The sequence below is a fragment of the Neomonachus schauinslandi genome, chromosome 2 (assembly GCF_002201575.2).
Source record: "Neomonachus schauinslandi chromosome 2, ASM220157v2, whole genome shotgun sequence".
In the NCBI taxonomy this organism is placed as follows: Eukaryota; Metazoa; Chordata; class Mammalia; order Carnivora; family Phocidae; genus Neomonachus; species Neomonachus schauinslandi.
Window position 1 is genome coordinate 21,929,133 of NC_058404.1, and position 21,246 is coordinate 21,950,378.

A 21,246-nucleotide genomic window follows, 5' to 3' on the forward strand; every position below is an offset into this window, starting at 1 on the left:
TGATTATTCAAGATGACTTTTGACTTCTTGTACAACATGGACCCTTCTACGATATGGGCACTGAAATTAAAGCTAATGGTGGAAGAAAGATTAGGACTGTATAGAAATATTTCTAGAGAAATAAAAAAGCAAAAAAGGTCAGACAGAAATTATGATGTATTTCCATCAAGTTACACTGAGTATGCCTGCCTCTCTTGCTTGCCCTTCCACCTCCTCCACCTTTCCTGCCTCTGCCACCTGAGACAGCAAGACCAGTTCCTCCTCTTCCACCTCTTCCTCCTCTTCTTCCTCTTCCTCAGCCTACTCAATGTGACGACAATAAGGATGAAGACTTTTATGATGATCCACTTCCATTTAAGGAATGGTGAATTATCATCATGCTGTATAGTTAACAAACTTAACTGTTGTGTGGTGTGTACGTGTCTTCTTCTGAAAATCTAATAACTATGGCAAAAACTACATGAAATGCTTTTGTGTTACTGTCATCAACATCATCATCGCCTAAGAATTCATTGTGTAGAACATCATGTGCAAGACTTGTATGCAAGTGGATAGCCTGTCCTTACATAGGCATAAGGTGAGTGATATTTCATGTAAAATTAATGATGTGTTATTTTTTTGCTGTTTTATAACTTTGCTTCCAAAAAAATACATTACCATACTGTATGCCCCTTTCTCTTATAATTGGAGAAACTAGGTATCAATCTATCATCACAGGTAAGTGATTCTTTTAAAAATGTAACATTGGGGCATCTGGGTGGCTCAGTCCATTGAGTGTCTGCCTTTGGCTCAGGTCATGATCTCAGGATCCTGGGATAGAGCCCCAAGTCGGGCTCCTGCTCAACGGGGACTCTGATTCTCCCTCTCTCCCCCAACTACCCCCCCAAACTTGTGCCCTCTCTCTCTTACAAATAAATAAATAAATCTTTAAAAAAATTTTAAAAATGTAACACTGCTTCCAATATCGTATCATGAATATGACTGTAATACTGCATTCCATAAAAATTTTATAACAATTTATGCATTAGTGTATATAGACTAGGCTACTATGAAGCAATCACATTGTTTACAATAAGCTACCACAGGGATGCCCGGGTGGCTCAGTCAGTTAAGTGTCTGCCTTCGGCTCAGGTCATGATCCAAGGTCCTGGGATTGAGCCCCACATCAGGCTCCTTGCTCAGCGGGGAGCCTGCTTCTCCACCTGCCTGCCATTCCCCCTGCTTGTGCTTTCTCTCTCTCTCTGACAAATAAATAACATGTCAAAAAAAAAAAAGCTACCACGAAGCAATCATAATATTGTGTCCTCATTATCAACACATAAATAATTATACCTATATATAAATATGAATTTCTCTTTCACTTCATCTTTTTATTTTTGATGTCTAGTGTTAGTAATATGTGTAACATCTACAGTGTTTTGTATCTTATAAGACAATATTGATGTAGGTACTGACAGACTCATCTTGTAAACAGGCAACATAAACTTATGGTATTGATAGATACAGCACAGTGTTGCAAATGTGTTTTTTATGATTAACTTAATAACATTTTCTCTTCTCTAGCTTATTTTGTTGTAAGAATACAGAATATAATACAGATAACATACAAAATATTATTAATTGACTGTGTTATTGATAAAGCTTCTAGTCAACAGTAGGCTATTAGTAGTTAAATTTTGGGGGAGTCAAAAGCTCTACTTGAACATATGACTCTGTGGAAAGTTGGTGCCCCATCCCATGTGCTGTTCAAAGGTCAACTATACTACAGCAGGGACTTTGTCCAGTAAAGGTGATATGAGTCATAGCAGATTTATAATGCTTGATGCAGCCTTTCTGTTGAATTCTCTAGAAACTAACGATGAGGTCCATCTTACGAATTGCAAAACCTTCCAATTCTAAGACACTATAGTGACAATAAGAGATTGCTATCCTGCTATTCTTATCAGAAAGACTCATAAAAACAAAAACTATTTTTAGTTACATGCATTAATTTTACCATGTATTTGTATATCAGAAGAAATTTTAGGTGGAAGCCATAAGAAGAACAATTTTAATTTTTAATAAAGGAAAATCAGCAGAAGGGATCTGCTCTAAATCCATACCAATTTGGGGACACCTAAAAGTAGCCAAGTAATAAAAAATTTTCACTGTTTATTCATTGTTCTTTTGATAAACCAATAATTAAAATTTAGCAGAAAATTAAGCTGGGGATTATAGAAAAAGAAAGCAATTGTTTAGACTGCTAGTTACTTTGTTTATTCTTTAAAACTATCAGTTAATAAAAGGATTCCTCCTGCACTTTCCATTTTTTTACTTAGGAAATTTCTCTACTGCCTTCCATATAAGTTGCTGATTTAAAAGGATTTTTTTCTTAACGTTCTGTAAAGATTCCAAAGGTCAGACCTTGGTAACTAAGTAGAATAAAAGTAATAGTTAAGAAGGTGTCAGAAAGCCTGGATTATGTAACACTTCTCTAAATTTTTTGGGTGACTTCAGACGATCCTTTAAACTTTCTGGGATTTAGTATTTGTCATTTATAAAGTGAGAGATTGATAAATTGGATAAATCAGGTTAAAAATTCAATATTTATGCCTTTAACATAACATAAATTTTAAATTTCTAGCATAAAATTCAATTCTTCAATTGAATCCAATCCTTTAGTTTTTACTAAAGAATAAGGTTGTCTCTGAGTGTGTAGGATTCTTACTGAAGGGAATGAGTATAAAACCTTTAAATTTTGTTTCAGATTTTTTATTATTTTATCATCTTACCATTTTCCAACACGCTAGACCCCTTTCCTAAGGGTAAAGTTCAGCTCTCAGACAAAGTTATGATTTCTGTGGAATGATTTCCGTAATTTGGACTCATGGCAATTACAGGTGCCAATGGAAAGTTGAGCAGAAGTTGCTAATAACAAGTTCATATCTTGTTCTCAACTTCAGAGTTGACTGGGCAAAGGAATACCCAGGTCAGGTGTTTGTTTCTGTACCAACTGAAGGGACTTTTCTTAGTCTCCTGAGTACCCAACAGCTTATTTTGATGGTTATAGAATGTTAGCAAAAAAGTCAGGGCTGAGAGGGACATTTTGGGCCCAGTTATAAATGCTTGACCTTGCAGAGATGGACTCTAAAGCCAATACTTTATCTTCTTTTCCTTAAGATAATTCTTTGAAATGGAAAACCTGAAGGTCTACATGCCAAACAGCTATGGAAAAAGAAGGAAGGATATTTGAAACCCACCCTATCCATATACAGTGCCCCACTATTTCACAGCCAAATATCAATGGAAACGAGAGGTGTGCTTACAGTTTCTAATGCATCATTTCAGCATGCACAATAGAAGTAGTGTGTTTTCTTGAGGAAGTGTTCCCTAGTGTTGTGAGGGCCCTTTCAGTCTCAATATGTTTATCTCAATATAAAATATGAATAGAAAGTCAATAAGAATGCAACTTTTTGAAACTAATCTGAATCACACCTCCTTCCCTTAAGATATTACTTCACTAACTAATTTAAGCTTCATAATGCAAAGATTTGGTAAAAAGAAGCTAAGCTAGTTTTTCTGAATTATTTGAAAAAAAAAAATGAGTCATGTCACAGTTCCTGAAAGAATTGTGACATTTCTTTCAGCATTTTTTTCCCCCACTCCAAAAATGTTCTGCCTAACCCAGCATATCCAGGTACTGGATACCTTACCTCATTATATATGAGGTAAATGTGAGCTAGGAAAGATTTCAGATGATTTCTATGCTAATCAGAATTCTCTTGAAAACAAATAAGAAAATATAGAAAAAGTGTGGTAGGATTGTATAATAAAATCTTCAATATAAAGATCCTGAGCTTTCTTTCGATGTGCACTAAATAACAGAGCTAGTAAATTAGTGGTTGAAATGTTTCTTTCAATAAAATTGATGTTATTTCATATTACTGGTAGGAGGCTCACCTCTTTTTACAAATCAGAATAAACAGTTAATTTGAACCTGTCAGTGCAACAGAGATTGTTGTAGTTCATTGATTCCTCTGATGATAGTAAAGATGCTTATATTCTTCATGGGTAGACATTTTGTATTTTAAGGTTATAGAAAAACTCACAAAAACCACATTTGTTAAGTGCTGTAGATAGAAGAAAATATGTACAACTTTTTTACAGTCCAATTTTATAATATAAATTTCTTTAAAACTTCAAAATATAAATGTGAAACCATTATTTAAAAGTTGTTTGCAAAGGTATAATTGGTTGAAGACATTTATCCAGATCTTACAAAGTTTTTTTAACCTTGAAATCATCACAAAATATAGTATGGCTTCAGAATCTAATGATTTTCTACTGAGTGTATTGTTGTGAGGGATAGAAAATGCATGTGTTCTGAATATTATCTTGGCTGCCTCACTGAGAAGTTGCAATATTGTTTTTTGTCAAACAGCTTGAAAAGCTAGACAATGCTATTAGGAGTGGTATGGAAATAAAAGGTATGGAGATTATTCTTACCTGCTGCTTTGTTATTTGGTAAAGTCATGGCAGTAATGGTTTTCTTATCCTTTCATTCTTAATGAATTGCCATAATAAAATCTGCAGATTACTTTTTAAAAAGTCACTGTATAATCACAGCAGTGGAAGAAAATTCATTTCAGAAACACAACATCCAGTCATCTCTGTGGAAGACATTTGTAAAATGATCTGAGAAATGATGAACTCTCCCTATATTAGACAAATGAATTTTATATATTCCTCTCTAACAATTCTTTTAGTGCTTCCTGCTTCCCTATATAAATGCAGCTTTCTATAAATGATTTTGATGTCCTGTTCAATTGAATAGTTTATTTCTACTTCTTTGCATTTTTTGTATTTCCTCATATAAAATAAAGATATTAAGATTGGAATTTTAATGGTTTCATAGGCAATTAATACAGTAATCTCTTATTTGGTTTATGGCTTAATAGGGCAAATGTGTAAAATCTCGTGAATGTAATTAGGTTGGGAAATAATTCTGCTTTACTTTCTAATTATTCATTGATATCATCACAATGTCTCATAACTGTACTTTTCAGCCAATTAAAAAGTCACAGGATTAGACTTCAGAACAGATATATGTAGGACTCCTTTTGGCTAAGTTCAAGGAGAGGGAGAGAGAAAATAAGTGTAATTTAAAATTTTTCAGTATTACAGTTCCATTGCATCAGATGAATTCCACTGTACCATAGGAGGGGTTTGGGGTGCAGGATGCAAAAATAAAATTGGCTGAATTGTCATCCAGAGCAATGGCACATATGATGTGAGGCTCAGTAATGCAAGACCAAGAAAATTTGGAGATATTAATGATTAATTTTAAATGTCTATGTTGCATTAATATTTCTCTAGGTCTGAGGTATATACCTCTCCACAGTGAACTCATCCCAAAATGATGCTAACAGAATAAATAGTTTCTGCAGACCTAGTTTACTCCCCAGTCTTGCACTAAGGGCAGGAGTGGGAAAGAATACAAAACTACCTTCCCTTTCCTCACACATCACAGCATAACACCTTCACCTTCATATTCCAAAGGGACAAACAATAGTAAGTTTTAGCAACAGAAAATAAAATGAAACATGAGTGTATATAAAAACACATAAATATAGGAGTGAAATTCAAGTGACACTTTCATTGTGTTTGAAGACCGTGTGAATAATGTCTTTTCTCCCTCTAATGACAAAACTTGTTTTCTAAAATTGTAGAGATATAATACTTTCTTATTCATGTCCTAGTAAGAGCTACCTGTATTACTGCAGATTATATCTTTCCAATCATAATATTTCTTTTCCTGGTTCTGGATATGTTTTGTAGAGGGAGAAAGGATATTTAGGAACTGAAAATTGAGGTCCAGTTACTCTTAGAATAACATTCTGAAGAACACCTACTCAAGTCATCCACAAAGGGAGGCATATCCTCCTCCCAGTTCCCAAGCAGAAAGTCTATGTTTTACTTTCAAGTATCTCCTTCAGTTTCATCCAATTTGTTTATAGTAAGTAGATCAGCAATATTGAACTGTATCCTAGAGCCAATGAGACCTTTATGACACATCCAAAGGGTATTTTCTGAACCAGGGTGAAGGCTGACCAAATAGGAGGTCATCTGAAGTGAAATGCAGCATCAGGGAACCCCTCTCTCCAACTTATGTCTTCCTGAAGGAGGGAGAGTAGCTATTTGACTCTTGAAATATGTGGCTCCTTCCATGTTCTTTTTTCTTCAAGGATTGGCTACACTCAGTTGGGCTGAGCTCACCCTTCAGTTCAAGACCCCATAAGGTAAGCACATCAGCCCAACCCCTTTCTTTGCTCTCATTGTTGCAGCTTCTATGCCTCCCAAAGTATATGTTGATTCAGAGTCCCATAGTCACCATGGTCTCAGGTTTGGTGCAGGAAGCAATAGGATTCTCATTTTTCTTAGGTCTAGTCTGGGTTTCTATCTGCTTCATCATGGATCCCTGGGATGATGAGGCAGGCTCATCTGCAATTTCTCTGTTCTTTGTGTTACTGCTCCATTGCATAGAAAGTTTGGGGTCATAGGGTGCACCCTGTAGATAGCCATAAGAATGTATATTAGCTTAGAAAGGGCATTATAATTGAGGATAATTCCTTCACTTGAGGATTGTTTTGCCTTGGTGCCTTTGGCATAGTTGGTTATGGGTAACTTTTCTGCTGATGTAAATGAACTTAGGCTAGAAATAATGGGATATAGGTTTTTAAAAATCAGCCTTTTAATCACATAGAAACAGTATCAGTCTAAGAGTTGTTTATCTAGTGAATAATGAAATTAAGTACATAATACTGTAATTAATTCTAATATAGTTATTTGTTTACTTGCAATTGCCAATATATAACTGACTATAATAAATTGTGGTACTCCGGAAGCTCAATAAATGTTAAGCTAGAAAATTCCAAGAATAAGGTGTGTGTTTGCATATGTGTATATGCTTGCAAATTGTTTAAATTGGTATGAGGACAGACATTATAGTACAATAATGTAGTTATTGATTTTTAAATGGTTTTAATATTGTAGATCCATAGTCAAAGAAGTTAGTAATCCCAAGCTGTAAATATATCCCTAATCCATTCAATTTATAGATGTATATAATGATTTTAAGAAACAATTTGACAAATCATTTCTAATAGTTAAGTTTTCAAAAGATTGACTGAGTTTATGACCAAACATTCTCTAATTCATCTATTAGCATTCTAAAAAGCTTGAGGTGTTTTAGTATTATTCATTACCATTTCCAGTAGTGTTTATATTTGTTTTTGTTTCCATAGTTATCAAATGCCAGTTTTAAAATAAATTTATTTAGGTCAGACTGAAAAATATTATAAATTAATCAACAGTCTCACATTAAAGAACTTTGTCTTCTTTCCCCACCTTATTGGATTTTTCTAATTTTTGAGTCTTTAAAAATTTTGTATATACTTTGCATTAATTTTATTAGTACAGTATTCTAAGTATACTAATCTTGTTTTTATCCTAATTAGATTGTCAGCAAAGGGAATTAGTATTAGTGCCTCTGTAGGACCAGCTTAGTATTTATATATGTCAAAAACAAAACCAAGAAGTTATGGGTATATGGCAAGGAAAGGAAATGAGAGTGTAATTCAAGACAACTAAGCAAACAGAAGTTAGGAGAATTGAGAACAAAACTTATGTTGAAGCTTGTGCACATCCAAGGTAAAAAGGGACACATGATCATTTGTTTTGCTCTTGCCAAATAATAAAGTGGAACTTACTCATTCAAAAGGTAGAAAAACATTACTTTGATGCTGATTTCTGAAGTATTCTGAAATAAATACTCAAATATTTATTGTACAAGATTTTAAAATTTTCTGTAAAAACATATCCCTCATATATTGACAATCTGCAATAGCTAAGAATGAATTGTTACAGTATATTTATATATTATATGCATTTCTGAGGTTAATTAACTCAGGAATCATCCTTTGTCTTTTCTTATCTTTCATACTTAATATCACTTCATTCACAAAATACCATTCCAAATATTTCTCAAACCACCATTCAATATCATACCGCCACATCAAATTATCACCTGTATCCATGTACAACGCCCTCCTAAGTATTCCCTTCCTGCACTGTTCCTCTCCAATATATTCTTCCCATTGCAACCAAAGTGAATTTTCTTAATATACAAATCTGAATAGTTTCTCTTATACTCATTTATGACCTATCATACTTAACAAAAATCTGAATTCATTAATCTAACATACAAAATACTATCAACATTTACTCTTTAAGTTGAATGGCTTCACTTCTCACAGTTTTGAGTATAGATGAAATCTAATTTCCTAAACTTCTTAAAGTTCTTCATGACTCCTCATATTCCTGATTCCTAAATTTGAATCTTTTACATTGTATCTTTTTTCCTTACATCTTCCCAGTCTCCTAAAATAATTCACTATCTCTCATCAAGAGTTCCTTGCAGGGGCGCCTGGGTGGCTCAGTCGTTAAGCGTCTGCCTTCAGCTAAGGTCATGATCCCAAGGTCCTGGGATCGAGCCCCACATTGGGCTCCCTGGGAGCCTGCTTCTCCCTCTCCCTTTGCCTGCCTCTCTGCCTACTTGTGCTCTTTCTCTATCTCTCTGTCAAATAAATAAATAAATAATCTTTAAAAAAAAAAAGAGTTCCTTGCAGATAACTATCCTTGTTAAAAGATAGAAATCCCATCTGTGTACTTTTCTAGTGCCATGTACTTATCCCTAAACCTGCACTAATCTCACTTAATTGCAATTGCCACATTAATGCCTGTCTCCTCTTTTACAGTATAAACTTCAGGTGAAACACTGAATATTTTCACTGATGTTTATTGGAACTAGGAAGGTCTTGGACTCAGAGTCAGATTGTGTAGGTTCATAACCTGCCTCAAGCTCTGAAGAGCTGTTAAGTACTGTATGATTACGATCAAGATACTTACTCTTTTTATGACTCAATATTATCATCTGTTGAATGGAAATAGCAATTTTTTTTTAAGATTTTATTTATTTGCGAGAGAGAGAATGAGAGACAGAGAGCATGAGAGGGAGGAGGGTCAGAGGGAGAAGCAGACTCCCTGCTGAGCAGGGAGCCCGATGTGGGACTCGATCCCAGGACTCCAGGATCATGACCTGAGCCGAAGGCAGTCGCTTAACCAACTGAGCCACCCAGGCGCCCAAGATACAGTTGGTTTGATTTAGTAATAGACATAAATAATGTTTCTTTCAATTGCACTAGGAATGGTTAATAGTCATACTATATACTTGTTTTGTTCTAGATGATTTTAGAATTGCAGTAGGAAAATATTTATGCAGTTAATATGTGGAATTACCATTTTAAGTTAAAAGCATTTTCAAATTTGGGAACTTTTCAGCTATTATTCTTTCAGATATTTTTCTGCCCCCCTCTCTCCCCCTCTTTTTCTGAGTCTCTCATTATACATATGTTAGCATGCTTGGTGGTGTCCTATACATCTCCGAGGTTCTGTTCATTTTTATTCATTCTTTTTTCTTTCTGTACTTCAGATAGGGTAATCTTAATTGACTTATGTTCAAGTTCACAATTTTTTTCTTCTACACACTAAAGTCTGCTGTGGAGTCCTAGGGAATTTTTCATTTATTTTATTTTTCAACTTAAGAATGCCTATTTAGTTCTTTTTTTGTTTCTTCAAGTTTTTATTTAAATTCTAGTTAGTTAATATACAGGGCAATATTAGTTTCAGGTGTAGAATTTAGTGATTCAACACTTACTTACAACACTTGCTCATCAGGACAAGTGCCCTTCTTAATTCCCACCACCTATTTAACCCATCCCCCACCTACCTCCCCTCTGATAACCATCATTTTTTTCTCTATAGTTAACAGTCTATTTCTTGGTTTGCCTCTCTTTCCCCCGCTATGTTTCTTTGTTTGCTTCTTAAATTCCATATATTAGTGAAAACATGGTATTTGTCTTTGACTGACTTATTTAGCTTAGCATAATACTCACTATTTCCATCCATGTCATTGCAAATGGCAAGATTTCATTCTTTTTTATGGCTGAGTAATATTACACACACACACACACACACACACACACCCTACTTCTTCTTTATCCATTCATTAGTTGTTGGACATTAGGGCTCTTTCCATAATTTGGCCATTGTTGATAATACTGCTAAGAACATCAGGGGGCATGTATCCCTTTGAGTTGGTATTTTTGTATTCTTTAAGTAAATACTTAGTACTGCAATTGCTGGATCATAGGGTACCTCTATTTTTAACATTTTGAGGAAACTCCATACTGTTTTCCATAGTGGCTGCACCAGTTTGCATTCCTACCATCAGTGCAAAAGTGTTCCCCTTTCCCCACATCCTCACCAGCACCTATTGTTTCTTGTGTTGTTAATTTTAGCCATTGTGATAGATGTGAGGTGATAGCTCATTGTGGTTTTGATTTTCATTTCCCTGATGATGAGTGATATTGAGCATCTTTTTTGTTTTTGTTAGCCATCTGCATGTCTTCTTTGGAAAAATTTTCTATTCATGTCTTCTGCCTGTTTTTTTTTTTTTTTAATTTTATTGTTATGTTAGTCACCACACAGTACATCATTAGTTCTTGATGTAGTGATCCATGATTGATTGTTTGCATATAACACCTAGTGTTCCATGCAATACATGCCCTCCTTAATACCCATCACCTGGCTCACCCATCCCCCTACCCCCTCCCCTTTAAAACCCTCAGTTTGTTTCTCAGAGTCCATAGTCTCTCATGGTTCATCTCTCCCTCTGATTCCCCCCAACAGACTTAATTTTTCCCTTCCTTCTCCTAATGTCCTCCATGCTTATTCTTTATGTTCCACAAATAAGTTTAACCTAATGATAATTGACTTTCTCTGCTTGACTTATTTCACTTAGCATAATCTCCTCCAGTCCCATCCATGTTGATGCAAAAGTTGGATATTCATCCTTTCTGATGGCTGAGTAATATTCCATTGTATTTATGGACTACATCTTCTTTATCCATTCATCTGTTGAAGGGCATCTTGGCTCTTTCCACAGTTTGACTAATATGGACATTGCTGCTATGAACATTGGGGTGCATATGGCCCTTCTTTTCACTACATCTGTGTCTTTGGGATAAATACCCAGTAGTGCAATGGCTGGGTCATAGGGTAGCTCTATTTTTAATTTTTTGAGGAACCTCCACACTGTTTTCCAAAGTGGCTGTACCAACTTGCATTCTCACCAACAGTGTAAGAGGGTTCCCCTTTCTCCACAACCTCTCCAACATTTGTTGTTTCTTGCCTTATCAATTTTTGCCATTCTAACTGGTGTAAGGTGGTATCTCAATGTGGTTTTGATTTGAATTTCCCTGAAGGCTAATGATGATGAACATTTTTTTCATGTGTCTGTTAGCCATTTGTAAGTCTTCTTTGGAGAAGTGTCTGTTCATGTCTTCTGCCCATTTTTGGACTTGATTATTTGTTTTTTGGGTGTTGAGTTTGAGAAGTTCTTTATAGATCTTGGATATCAGCCCTTTGTCTGTAGTGTCATTTGCAAAAATCCTTTCCCCATTCCATGGGTTGCCTCTTTGTTTTGTTGACTGTTTCCTTTGCTGTGTAGAAGATTCTTCTGCCCATTTTTAAACTGTATTATTTGTTTTTTGGGTGTTAAGTTTTATAAGTTCCTTACATATTTTGGATAATCACCCTTTATCAGATATATCATTTGCAAATATCTTCTCCCATTCCATAGGTTGTATTTTAGTTTTGTTGATTGTTTCCTTCACTATTTAGTTCTTTTATAATTTTTTGGTGATGTTTTCTATTTGGTGAGACATTGTTCTCATTCTTTAATTCTTTGGGCATATGTTCTTTTAGTTCCTTCAACAATTTACAAGAGGTGATTTAAAGTTTTGTCTAGTAAGTCTAACATCTGGGCTTCCTCAGGGAGTTTCTGTTGACTGTGTTATTTTCTGTGTGTTAGCCATAATTTCCTATTTTTTGTGTGTCTTACAATATTTTGTTGAAACTGGACATTTTGTAAAATGACAGTTGTGGAAATCAAAGTCTCCACTTTCCCCAGGATGGTGGTATTGTTATTTGTTGTTTTGTTTCTGTTTGTTGAATAACTTTCTTGTAATAATTCTGCAGTCTATATTCTCTGTCATGTGCAGCTACTGAAGTCATGGCTCATTTAGCTTACTGGTCAGATATGATTGATTTCTCCCTAAACTAATATTTCCTTGAAGAAATAAATCCCCACTCTTTTCAGAGGGGCTCAGTGTGTGCTGAAGCATGCCTTCAACATTCAAGGACTTTGAAACTTCACTAGCCTTCGCTTCCTGCTTGTTTAGGGTCTCAAGTTCAGCCATAGGTGAGAAATTTGGGCCTACTCAGGTCTTCCTGAGCCTGCACACACCTCTGCACATGCATGGGACTTTCTCGATTCCCAAGAATATGTTGGAGCTCTTCAAGCCAACTATGGAATCTAATTCTCCAGATCCTCCTTTTACTTTTTAGATGATCTTCTTGTTTGCCTCAGTTGTTATCACTGCCTTAAGCAGTTGTGATATTAAGCAGTTGTTTTCAACAAATGTCTTGGGAATAGGCTTTGCTAGTGAGTATACTCTATCAGGTCAAATAATGAGAAGCTCTGTTAAACTTCTGCAGGGAGCTACCAGACAGATTAAATATATGGGGATGAGCTTTCTGAAGAGCTTCAAACCTCTAGGGGCTGCCAGGCTGCTTGTTTTCAATGTTATCTTAGCTGCAAATCTGCTGGTTTCCAAAGTTTTGTGTAGCTTAGTGGAGAGGGTAGGGATAGAGCAAGTCAGAATGCCACAGGGCTTTTCCTGTTCTTACTATTGAACTCATTGTCTTTAGTAAATTCTCCTGAGATTGTTGGAGGTCTTTGGTTCATTTTTGGAGTTTTGAAAAACTTAATTTTGGCAATCTTTACTAGTGTTCTCATTGTTTTAATGGAATAGCAGATTTGGGAGGTCATAAGGACTCACATTCTAAAAATTGTTCCCTTCTAATTGTGTTCATAATTTTTTTTTTTTTTTTCTGATTTTCTACTAGGACATGGCACAGATGCTGAACCTATAAACTTTTGGAAGCAGGTATTTGGTAACTTACTTAAGGTCATCTTCTCTACTCTAGGATAATCTTTCCTTTAAACTCTATCCTCAAATAGCTCAACTCCTATCAGTGTTCTGAAGTCCTTAGAGACTGTGTAGATGTTTTAATTTGAGCTTTATTTTTTTCCCCCTAAAATGACAGAATAAAGCCCTGGGATCATATCTGCTCTTGAGTGGCCTTGTTTAATTTCATCTGGAGTCATTTTGTGCTGGTACAGTAGATCTTTTGAAAATCTGGGTCAATGTGTTTAGCTTTTCTAACAAAATCATTCTTTCTGAATTCTTTTATGGTTACAAGGATTTAAAAGATATTACATATTGCATAGCAATAAACATATTCTTGTTGTACTTCTGTTAAACACATTTAAGAAGGCTGATGAGTTTACCCAGCATTTCTCCAATGTTTCCTATTGCAACCTTGCAACTTTAAGTTCCATTAACTACAATAGTTAATAGTTCATCATAGTTCAATAATGAATGGGCAGCAGATCTTTCCAGTGGAACAGACTGAACAGAGCAGTAATTATCCTTAGAATGCAGGCATGTGAGAGTCATTTATATTTAAAAATGGAAAAATATGATTTAGTAGTTCAGTGATTGTTTAAAGCAGGGTAAACATCACTCTGAAACAGATGAATAATATGAAGTGAATAAAGCATCACCTCTCAGTTGATTTCATAATCTGATTTAGCTTATCTTTTCTTGCAGAATGAACTCATGGGGAGAAACAGACATTTGTTTTACTATACCATCTTTTTTTTTTTAAAGATTTTATTTATTTGTGAGAAAGAGAGGGAGAGCACAGAGGGAGCATGAGAGGGACAAGCAGGCTCCCTGCTGAGCAGAGAGCTGACATGGGACTCGATCCCAAGACCCTAAGATCATGACCTGAGCTGAAGGCAGACACTTAACCGACTAGCCATCCAGGTGCTGAAATATGCCATCTTTTTGCATGTTCAGTTAAAACACAAAAAGAAGCTAGACCAACACATATGATAGTGGGCAATTCTCAGAGTTCCCTTAACCAAAAGAAACTCTTCTGATAAAGTTTCTGCATCAAGGATGAGTCACTCATTCAATTCTTTCTCAATTACTTTCTTGGCAAGACAAATATGTTTTTGCATGCAAAAACTGGTGTTGTATTTAATTATCTCTGCAGATACAATACATCAATACAATTTTAATTAAGTTCTTCATGTATCTTGGAAGTAATCTGTTCAGATGACTCTTTGAATTTTTAGGTAACAAAGATACCTCCAGGCAATGTTTCAAATTTCTTTTTCTTTCTTTCTTCTTCTCTTCAGTCAAACAGAACACCGTAGTTCTTTTGATGATGCACAGTGATTCTATTTTATACAAAAATAGCATATATTAATCGTATCCCTACATACCTATAACAATGCTGTCTATATTTAAGAACTCCTTTTTTGTTTTTGTAATAAAATAATAAATTCCAATTCAAAAAATTCAACATTAGAATTATTCTAATTCACCCATACTCTTGATCATATTTATTTCTGTAATGTGTGTGCAAATCTACTAGTATTTTAGGCATGATTTGCAACCAAAGAATACTGTAAAATAACTGGAAAATAACTCAGAATCGTGATTTTGCCATTTTAGGATAATATTATAATACACTGAGTTAACTCCTTATATATTCATAATATCAAGATAAATAGTATGTTAAAAGACTTTAGAAACTATCAAGTACAATTCAAAGACAAGGTAAAATGACTAACTTTAATATTAAGCTCAGTATTCTTACTAAAACCTATAGGTTTTTATGCAGGAAAATGGTATAATCTTGAGCAGATAGCTATAAGAATAGTAGAATCTTTAGAAAATAAAGACCTAAGTTTTGATTTTATTTCTGAGATAAGCTGAAAGAAGTATTGCATTTTGCTAAGAATAGGTAAAGTCCCCAATATACAACTTCTTGAAAAATGAATTGCTCAAAACAATCATTAAGGTAATGAGATTTTCATTAAAAAATACATTTGTAGGTATCTTTGTTAATATACATATTAAATGCATGTATTTTTGGTTGTTCATTTTCAAAGAGAAGAATTATTGTTAATATCACTGCTTTTAGGGAGAAAAGGAGAATCTGTTTTGGTCCCTTAAAATATCCTAGAAAAAATAAAAGCTTTTATTAGTATCAGTACAGCATGAAAATTAAACTAATGTCAAAGAAATGATCACTTCAGTAACAAACTGACAATTTAAGCTTATTTATTTATTTATTTATTTATTTATTTATTTATTTAAGAGAGAGAATGAGAGAGAGAGAGCAGGAGAGGGGGGAGGGTCAGAGGGAGAAGCAGACTCCCTGCCGAGCAGGGAGCCCGATGCGGGACTCGATCCTGGGACTTCCAGGATCATGACCTGAGCCGAAGGCAGTCGCTTAATCAACTGCCACCCAGGCGCCCTAAGCTCATTTATTTCAAAAGATGATCAATATCTTATAAGCTATCATATCTTTACTACTAACATTATGTCATTCTTATGAGGTCTCAGCTGAATTCATATTTCTATTTCTTAGATTTCATTTGCTTTCCAAAAAGCTACAACTAATTTAATCTTTTCACCTATTCTGACCTCATCTTTCAAAATACACATGAACACTGCTAATCTCATCCCCCATTGATAAAAACTCCTGATTTCACTTCCCATAAAATATAGTGAATGGAAAGCTCTAACTTGAGAGAACTGATAAGAAAACTTAAGTATATGTGTCAGATTGCTATTCCCTTCTTCATCTACCACTGTGATCTTGATGAAATTTACTAAACATGCCTAGAAGATGAGAAAAAAAGATGATTGTCTTATGTGCCAGAATTCTATATTCTGGTCCTAGCCTAGTTCACTTAACCCAAACCAAATATACCATTAACACAACTTTGCCTTAGCCAGGTACCAAGCACACCCACAGTCTCTACATTATGATGGGAGTGGAGGTATTTGTGTACAGATCAGGGGTTAGGTGGGAGGAGGGGAATTGAAATAGAAAGCAATAGTGGTCATAGTTGAATTTAATATAGCTTAGTTTTCGAAAGTGTACAAACATATGATCTTGTGAAAACATTGCTAGGATCTCTCCAGGAACTTGAAATAGGCCTGTTTGAGAGAAACATAAAGTAACTGCATGGCAAATGTTCTTCTGTCAACTATAGAAATAAAATTAATAGCTTTAAAAACAAAGTTACTTCATATTGAAATCTCCCATGCCCACATGGTAACAGAATTTCTCACAGGACCTCTGTAGGTAGAGTTCAAGATCATTTGAGATTCTATCTGTAATTAGTTCAATCTACTTGTTATATTATTAGTAGTTATGAATTAATGCCAATAATATTAGTGCTGTTAATACCATTATTATAATACTACAGTAATATGATAATAATATTAATATTAATGTGTTAATAATATTAGTATTATAAGTGCCATTCTCACAGAGGCATTCCTTTCAAAAGAATAGTTCTGGAATAAACTATGCTACCAAACTGCAAGTATTTTCTCCTGTGAATCAGGATTAACAGGTATTTACAAGTCTTAAACATACTGACTGTAGGAGTTCAGAGAGGTGTTTTCCAGAACTTCATCCTCAATACTATATGAGCTGCAATATTATCTCCAAAATAAAATTATGGGACAATGTGTTTAAATGGGCACATTTACATATACTACAGGCTGAATTCCCCCATAAGAAAAGTGAAGTGGTTGTATGGAAAGTATTATAGCATACTAGAAAAATTGCAGACATTGGAACCAAGGAAACACTAATTCACATTCTACTGTGAATTAGAAAGTTTCCGTATACTAGCTATAAGTAGTTGCTCTTGACAAAATAAAGAAACTAATGCCAACTTACAGCTTTATTGGGAGGGAGAGCTAAAAAGGTAATGCTTGTAAAGACCTAGCTCAATGCCACAGAATAGATGGAAAATAAATGTGACTTCCCTTTGCTGTTTTTACATTAGCAGATAAAACTACTCAACATTATCTTTCCAATCCAGAAATAATTTAAATGTATGGTGCCTGAAGATTTTATTTCACTCAGTCTTTAATGATTTCTTATTCTTTCATTAATTTGAAAAAAGCAATAATACAAAACACTATGCTGTTTTAAAGTAAAGTAAACAAAATTGCAGATATCAAAAGGGAAACATTCTTCTGATGTACTGTGAATTAAGTTGTTACCCAGGCAGTAGTGAGTTTGCATTCAGAAAATAACATTTTGGAAAACTCAAAGCTAATCCTTAGGAAGGAAAATCAGTGATATATTGTATACATCGTTACTTCAGTTATCATTCATATGAGACAGGAAACCACGTGGGAGAAGTAAAGTAAACAGTAGTTCAATAGCTCAAATCTTAGAAATAAAATGTGTTGATGGAAATGACACCTATGGGAGCTAATGAAACACTAGAACACATTTATTGTAGAAAACTCTAGAAAAGAAATAGAATTGAATGTTACACTTGTAACATCAAAATGTAATTTTCAAAGTAGTCAGCAAATCACGTACTTGAATTTTGTCCTCAAATTTTGACAAAAAGACTAATCAGAACACAAAATTCTCAGAAAAAATTTCACACAGTCCGTATGAGTATATAGACCACTCTTCTGAAAATGAGAGATCCCAGATAAACCCAGTTGAACATATTAGCAGATTCTTTAACTTCATCAATACTGATTGAGAATGATTGTTACAGTGGACCTTTGAAAGTTGCCCAAGACATAGCCTCCAATACCATGTAGTTTCCCCAAAAAAGTATTGAGGGGAGCATTTACTGGTATCTTACAAACTTTCTTCTTTATCTTTGTACAGATCAGGAAGAATGACAGGTTCATTTAGGATATTAATTGGAACCACTGCAGAATTTAAAATTTCATTGTTTTCACCAAAAAATGTTTTCTGCCTAAACGTTACCACTTTCTTAGACTTAACGTTGCCCTTATTTCAGTCATCAGCACTAGGAAGGAAATGACATTTTTTTCACATTTTTTATTTTTTTAATTTTAAAAATAGAGCCACCCAGGGCCCCTATTTTAGAAAACTTTTAAAATGTGAATTTGTATAGAAATAAAATATTTTAAAAGATGATCATCTCTTCTCCTATGTACTAGAGCTGTCCCCTAATTGATTTTCTTTTCAAAACAGGAAGGGTATGTGCTACAGTGAGCGCTGTGAATTGTGTAAGACTGATGAATCACAGACCTGTACCTCTGAAACAAATAATACATTATATGTTAAAAAAAAAAAAGGAAGATAGTAGGGAGGGAAAAATGAAGGGGGAGGGAATCTCAGAGGGGGAGATGAACCATGAGAGACTATGGACTCTGAGAAACAAACTGAGGGTTCTAGAGGGGACGGGGGTAGGGGGGTGGGTTGGCCTGGTGATGGGTATTAAAGAGGGCACGTATTGAATGGAGCACTGGGTGTTATATGCAAACAATGAATGATGGAACACTACATCAAAAACCAATGATGTAATGTATGGTGATTAACATAATAAAATAAAAAAATAGTGCTTTAGATTTAAATAATGCATAGGTTTAAGTTTAAAAAGTTCCTAGAAATAAGGAAAATATTAAGATGGTGCTGCATAACTAAATATCTTGGTGGAATAATACTAAAATATATTTTCTTTGAAATCAGATATTCTCATTAGTCATCAGTTTAATGAAAGGCAAGGCTTATAGCATTTCTTGTGGGCTGAGTTTCCTAACTTTACATTTGCTTTCCTTGGCTTGTTTGCTGATTGACGCGTATGTGTGAGTTTGCATGTGAGACAAGAGAGACAGACAAAGGGAAAGCAAGCAAAGAGAGGATGTTCTGCTTTAAATTAATTTTTCTCCTGTTCTTATTTCATTGGCCTATGATGCTGGTAACACTTTGGTGCTTACAAAAATGAACTCACCATTCTGCGCTACCAGGGAGGAATCCATATGGTGGTGTCCTGGATTCCCGTGGTAACTTAATGGGAAATTTAACGTCCAGAGCCCTTGATGTCCTGCAAACGTTGAAGAATATCTTCAAATTCCTTGCATTTAGATTTAGACTTAGAATCCATTTATATGGTAACTACTTTGACCTCCAAATGGAACAGTACATCTACAAAAGGAAAAAAAAAATGCCATCTACATCATACATCTGAGAGAAGCTTCTGCTGGGAGCTTGCGACATTGTTGCCATTGAAAACCCAGCTGACGTCAGGGTCGTCTGCTTCAGCAATACCGGCCAGTGAGCTGTGCTGCAGTTTGCGGCTGTACTGTGACCACTCCTATTTCTGGAACCTTCACTAACCAGACCCAGGCAGTCTCCTGGGAGCCAAGACTTGCGGTGGTTACTGGTCCCAGGGCTGACCACCAGCCTTTCACAGAGATGTTGTATGTTAACCTGCCTGTCATCGCTTTGTGTAAAACAGACTCTCCTCTGCCCTGTGCGGACATTGCCACCCTCTGCAACAACAAGGGAGCTCACTCAGGGGCCCCACGTGTTGGGTGCGGTGCCGGGAGTGCCTGCGCAGGCGCCCCAGCTCCAGCTCGTGCACTCCAGCTCTCGCGAGCACCCACGAGAGGTCACACCTACTTCTGCAGACCTCCAGAAGAGGTTGAGAAGAAAGAACCAGACCCTGCTGAAAAGGCTGTGACCGAGGAGGAGCTGCAGGGTGGATGGACTGAGCCAGTTCCTGAGTTTACTGCACTTCAACCTGAGGTTGCCGACTGGTCTGAAGGTGGGCAGTTCCCCTCTGTACCTCTGCGCCGGGGCCCTGCCCAACACCATCTGCAGACCCCACTGCTCGTGCTCTGGAGGGGGAGGAACGGCCACCGAGGAGCTTCAGCTGTTCTCCCACCGACTCTTCAACAGAAAATGGAAATGAAGTTGGCAGAAAATAAACTGTTTCTAAAACACACACACACACACACACACACTCCAACAATATAACCCCTCTAGCAATTTTGGGTAGTCTGTATGAATTGTTACACAAATCTCTCTTTCCCAAACTCCCTGTTTATCAGGCCAGTTCTTAGTGAACTATTTTTTTAGTTGTTAAATCATTCGGATTAGAAAAAAGTCACGCTCAACATTTGGGTTTAGAATTTTAGTCCTAACATTTATTAATACGTGAAATGATTGCCTGTATTCATTTGTCTTATTGCTTGGTAGTTAGGTTTTGGCTCATCTGTCTCCCTTTCTAGAATAAAAGCTGCTTTCAGTCTTTGTCTTATCCTTGTAGGTAGAAGAACACCTAGTACAAAGTGCCTGTTCCGGTGAGTAAGGGTTGGCTGACTGAATTATTATTTTGATGTTGGAAAATTGCCTTTGAAAATATACCTTGTTTTGAAACAAAGCTATGAATTTATTATTTGGGACTTAAAGTGTTGAAAAGTAATAATAACTGCCAGAAAAGGGATTCCTCAAGGAATATAGATTAAGGCAGTGCTCTCTACTTACGTGTGGAAGTTTAGGAAGCATTTTCAGGGTTTCAGCTACTCTATTTGACAACCTCAGTGAATACTCTTCCCCCATTAAGCAAACCTGGTAACCACTGTAGCCCAGTGGGCTCGTCTATAAAATAAAGGGATTGAATTAGACGATCTTTCTGCTCTAAAGTTCTATAATTGTAGGACCAGCTGGACAATAATCTGAGCTTGCAATCGCATGTTTATGTTCTAGTTCAAATTTTCTTTTTAGGTCTATGACTTTGGGCCCAGTGTTTACATTTTGGGGGCCTTTAATTCCCTCATGTAAAATGTGAGAGGGTTTAAATAGATCATTCACTTCAAATATCTTTCAAATTTTGTAACATTTCTACTTCTTGAGTTCTAGTAGTGTTTAAAGCTGTGAAAATGAATTGTGCTGTCTTGTGTCTTATTTTTTGTGGCATGGAAAGTTAGGGAGTTAGAGAAAAAAACATTTTTGCAATGCACACGTTCTCAGGATCATTGTAAATGTGGCTAATAATTGCAGAAAAATGGTAGTTTATGAGGTAAGAGGGTGGTTTGAGAACAGTTTTAATTCAGGAGCCCTAAAATGTTGGAAACCAGATTAGTACTCTTAAACCTGGGGTTCTTCTGTGTCAGTTCCATATATTCTGGTTTCTCATTT

General features: G+C 35.5%; 1 pseudogene; it reads left to right on the top strand.

Moving 5' to 3' along the window:
• Positions 1-526: 526 nt before the first annotated feature.
• LOC123324058 lies at positions 527-20,889 on the top strand (annotated as a pseudogene).
• The last annotated feature ends 357 nt before the right edge of the window (positions 20,890-21,246 follow it).